General features: G+C 41.2%; 1 long non-coding RNA gene across 1 annotated transcript; it reads right to left on the bottom strand.

Moving 5' to 3' along the window:
• Nucleotides 1-742: 742 nt before the first annotated feature.
• LOC116223756 lies at nt 743-5,163 on the bottom strand. Its single transcript, XR_004165248.2, has 3 exons — nt 5,071-5,163; nt 2,022-2,211; nt 743-1,782 (listed from the first exon to the last, which is right to left on the bottom strand). It is a non-coding gene; the product is annotated as an uncharacterized LOC116223756 (long non-coding RNA).

Below are 5,163 nucleotides of genomic sequence, written 5' to 3'. Positions count from 1 at the left end.
CCCACCGCAAAGCCTCATGGTGGATAGACTGTCTCCTCTGGCCGAGGAGCGTTAAGTGGTTCGTCATTGCCATGGTTTCGAGAGATGTGGATGTTTATACATTTCGATCTCTGAGTAAAACGGCTCAAATGGCTGTGGCTTCTGTTAGGCTGTCCTTCCATTCCCTGGACATTCACACTTTAGTAGATGTTTTGGAGCAGACCCGCGGACATCTCCAAAAGTGTTTACACAAAGAACCAAGAGACGCCCCCAGAGATGATTTGAGATGGAGAATATTTGTCATTCTTTTGCACATTTTAGTTGTGACGAAATGGGATGTGAAACTGTAGGTACATTTTTCACTTTTCACATTTTCCACAATAAAAAAATAGTACAGTATAACTAAGCTTGTCTAGTGTTACTTGTCATGCCACTGCGCACGCGCGCGCGCACACACACACACACACACACACACGCCTACATTTCCCCCGGGGGTTTAGTATTGTCCCGTGATCAGAAGTTTGTTCAGAGAGCCTACCCTCCCAAACTGTGAAGGACAGACTTTATATGAGCGTTGTTTGTCCTCAGAAAAAATCAGTCACTTGATCAACCGAACACAAAGCATCTACTCAATCTTCTACTCAAATCGTCCTTTAAACTTAACTTAACTTGTTTTAAAAAAAAACATCAGTTTTATTCATGTTTGTTCAAAGTCCATGTTGTTTTTTTGTTTTGATTTGTAGCGCTCTGTGCAGAACTCACGTCTGTTTGGAGTTTTATTACAGAAAATAAACAAGTGTGCAGACAGAAAAACAAACATCAACTTGCCATTTCTTTAATTCTATCTACTTCTGCTGACAAAGTGTCATGGAAGAAGCACTATATGAAATAGTATATGAATAGTTTCCTATATGAAATAGAGACTAGATCATCTTAGGTCATTTCAATTGATGAACAGCCTCTGAATAGTGAAAGTGTCTGAATAGAGCTTAGTAGGTAGCCTACTGAAATAAGTGTGGACACAAAATGTTGACTGAACACTGAAGTGTTTTGTTATGGCCTGTTCACATGATTTGACCTTTCCCAGCAGTAGCCTAAAGCTAAATAAAATGGCTAAAAGGTTAGAGATGATGGGCAGTTTCAGGATGCAAGGAGTTTGAGTAATTACAACTAATAAACTACAATTCACTCTTAAATCAAATGACATTTGTAAGTCTTACTGCTGATTGTTCTTCACCTTTTTAATGTTTTCAAATAAAACATGTTGGTATTGCCAATATATGACTTAACAAAACACTTCTGGCATTTAAGCCCAATTTTCATTTTAAGTTTAGGGTTCTGATAGCCTATCAGATTTCAGTTGGCTAATGCTCATGTTTTGTAGTAATAGTAGTGTAGCCTATGTAAATAGCCTAGAAAAAAACAAATAATTTGATCTTGATTGAGTTAGCTAACCAGAATGTTAGTTAAAAACTGTTCCATGTAATAGCACAACAACAAGAACGAATAAAAAGGCAAGAAGTGAAATAAACAGAAAAAAGACCACAATATTGCCTATAGGCAAACGTGTGGCATTTGAAGAGATATCACTGTATCTAGGGCTAGGTGTTTCATATTGGCTGAGGAAAATGGCAGCCAATCCCTTGGAGTTCTCATTTCTTCTGCAAGAAAGTAGTCCTCCTTCCTCATTGAAAAGCAGGTCCAGCGTCATTCCTCTCCCTTCGACATACTTCTGGGTGTTGGGTATTATGTCATCCGGGTCGATTGTGCGATGAAGCACCATAACAAGTGTAGGCTTTGAGCCTTAAAGGTATAAAAGACATTTTGACCATGTTACAATAAAAATAAATAAAACACAAGTTAAACCAGTTAATTGTGCTACTATAAACTATATTTATGTGTCCATTAGTTCACAGATGAAACTGTAGCCTAAAGCCTCTTCATTACTGGCACTACCACAGTTAAAACATTATCAGAATTTGAGCATTCTATGCTAGAGCATTCTACAGCATTTTTATATGGAAACAGGATGATTAACCCACTTGGAATCACATTCAGTGCAGCCTCAACATCAGTTCCAGCTCGAGAGACGATTGGACAGAGGGCCACGATTACATCACATTCTACTTCATCTCCGACTTCAGTCACACAAAGTCGTCTTTGGAGATCGACCTTGATCTCTTCAAGATACCTCTCGGCAAATCCAATGCCAATGAAAAATACCTTAACCATCTAAATAGATAGGAGAACACATATAAATTACAGGCAGACATCTCAAATAGACATTTAGGCCCACTATAGGCTAATTCAAAAATATCTATTGGATTATTAACTTCATGTAGGCCTACAATTAAACCTGAACAGATTTCCTAACCCTCACCCTATAACAGATACACATCAGTGTAGGCCTGTCCAGGTGATGGAGGCATAATGTGTGATTCTGTTGCGATTGCTGTTTATTCATCTTTGCTGTTTTCTGCTTAGAAACTGATTAGATCAAATGCACTCACACTTATCAGTCACTCACATTTAGGCCGAAATGATGATTTAGGCAAGATGTAGACTTTCCTCCTGTGCAACACTCTCGGCCCCGGCCATTGACACCCTGAGCTATTTTGAGGCAAGGCTCAAGGCAGTCGCCTTACATAATTATGTAGGGGAGAGCCGGGACGAAAGTAACACAGGGCAAAAGGACCTGGCGCTTAAGTAATAAAACCACGTTGTGGATGTGCATGCACCCCAAAAGGCGGCGAGACCGTCAACATTCGCTCTGGTTGCCCTAAAAACGCTGTCGAAGATTTGTGGACGTTCTGACGTAGTGGCAACGTTAATTTGGACTGCTTGGTGTTGCAAACAAACAAACATGTTGACTGGTATCTTTGTGCCGACTGACAACAAGTAGGATAGGATAGAACTTTTTATATTTTAAATCTGAAGGCAAGCAATCGATTCTTGACGGAAAGAAATTAACAATTATGATCAGATGTTTGGTAACAAATAAAAAAACTAGTTAAAAGCCATATGTTTGGTGTGACTTCTATTGCTACGTCAAATTTCATCATACAGTTTATAGAAAATGTTTACTCGCCATGCCTTTTTTAACATTAACATGTGTGTGGCATACAGTAGTTGTGGTGCTGGTCCTTGTTGACGTTTAGTGTGTAGTGCAATCCGTCAAATTGGTTTTGTTTTGAGCAAATTAATTGCATCCCCGCTTAATTAAGCATTCTAGAACGAAAATGTTGTACTAAAAAGTGTTGCACTTCTTCTCAAATGTATAATGTCACTCTGGAGCGAGGGGTTGTTGCATTTGGTACTGCATTGCTTTAACTTCAGAGAAGACGCCGGAGATTGCATTGGGTTCACGTGATTCTCCAAGCCCGTCTGCAGCTCGGGGAATATGACCAGCTGATGCAGGAGTTGCGGCTGGATGACGGCAGGTCCAAGAGATATTTCAGTCTGGACAGGGACCAGTTTAACAGTCTGTTGCCAAAAGTGAGGCCGCGAATATTTCAATTCATTTTGTATTTTCAAAAGTCTGGACATGTATTTACCAGCTATTTATCGGCTGGTAATATAGTCTAAAGCTTTGTATTTTGCTCGTTCATTTTTTCTTTTTTTTTACAGATTCTTGCCCACTGGTGACTCCTACAGCAATATCTTTTAGCTATCATGTGGGAGTGAGCACCATGGCAAGGAATGTTGGTGAGGTCGCCAGGGCCATATGGGACTCCTTGGCACAGGAGTTCATGCCAGTCTTCACCACTGAGGACTGGAAAGCATCGCCAGTGACATCCTCCATCTGTGGAACTTCCTGTCAATCGATGGAAAACATGTTGTGATCAGGACCCCTTACAACTCGGGGTCCCTGTTCTACAACTACACGTGGACTTACTCCGTTGTGCTCCTGGCAGTAGTAGATGCCTAGTACTGGCCCAGTTCCGGGTAGTGGATATGGGCAGCTGTGAGAAGACGAGCGATGGTGGTGCTCTGGCTAACATCTTCGGCCAGGCGCTCTGTGATGGGACCCTGCCACAAGATGCGCTTCTGCCATGTGCAGAGCGTTTGGGACCACAGCCACATGCCATGGGCCAGGTTTGTTTGTATGCACAGCTCAGTGACGTATGTACAGAAGAGATCAGCACTGTGTCCCACATGTGTATGTGGCAGATGAGACCTTTCCACTCCATCGAGATGTCATCCAGACCTTTTCCAGGATCTAGTCTCTCTGGCAGGCAGAGTTTTTAACTACAGGCCAACACGAGCAGGGTACAGAGGAGTCATTGGGATCAGCCCTGCCAAGCTTATTAAACTTAATAGGCATAGTCCATGAGCCGGTCAGATGATTCGGGTTGATCGGTCGGGGTTGTGCGGAGATGTGTGAGAGAAGATGAGAGGAGCGAGCACTGTCAACTTTACAGAAGAAACAGTTTATGTAACGCAACATCAAACTATATCCGTCTAAACGGTATTGTCTCATCCTATATCCCGTTTGAAAAATATGTCAGTGTACCTTATACACCCATATATCGCTCAGCCACCCCATCCACAACTTCCGTCAGTCACTGCTGGAATCCGAGTCCAAAGTCCGAGTCTCAGAGAACTCCAGTACTACAACACTGGTGCTCTCAGGACTAAATGTTTTCATGAGTTGTCTACCGCTTAATTAGCACTATTCACGACAGTTTCTGTTATCATCTAGGCACTGAAATAACTGTGTTACTGAATATATATTGCTGTAGATTACGCGTGCACTGCGGACTCCTGTTTGGAAGTGCAATGGTTTGACTCACAAATAAACGCAATAACATAACATTTTGCAAGGTAGAAACATGATATACATGCAAAAAAATACTGTTGTATCTAAGTAAAAGGAACATCATAGCGAATCATATTTCCATAACCGCAAGATACGCTTGATGATGACAACGGATATGATTAGACGTAGACTAAGGTCTGATGTAGCCCAGCAGCAATTTATCTAAAAGAACATATATTTAAACAAATAATCATGATATGTTCATCTCTCGTGACACTCAAATAACATGCCAAAACTTAACGATAACCCCAAAACAAATTGCGCAGGCCTACCTTTTACGGGTTAATAAACCAAGAACAGCTGCTATTCAGAGTGTGATGTAGGCCTAACCAAAATCCACAGTACAATTTGTTTTGTTCTGTAAC

Source organism: Clupea harengus, chromosome 15 (genome assembly GCF_900700415.2).
Source record: "Clupea harengus chromosome 15, Ch_v2.0.2, whole genome shotgun sequence".
Taxonomy (NCBI): domain Eukaryota; kingdom Metazoa; phylum Chordata; class Actinopteri; order Clupeiformes; family Clupeidae; genus Clupea; species Clupea harengus.
The sequence above is the reverse complement of the archived record's forward strand: the minus strand, read 5'-3'. Positions and strand labels throughout refer to the sequence as shown.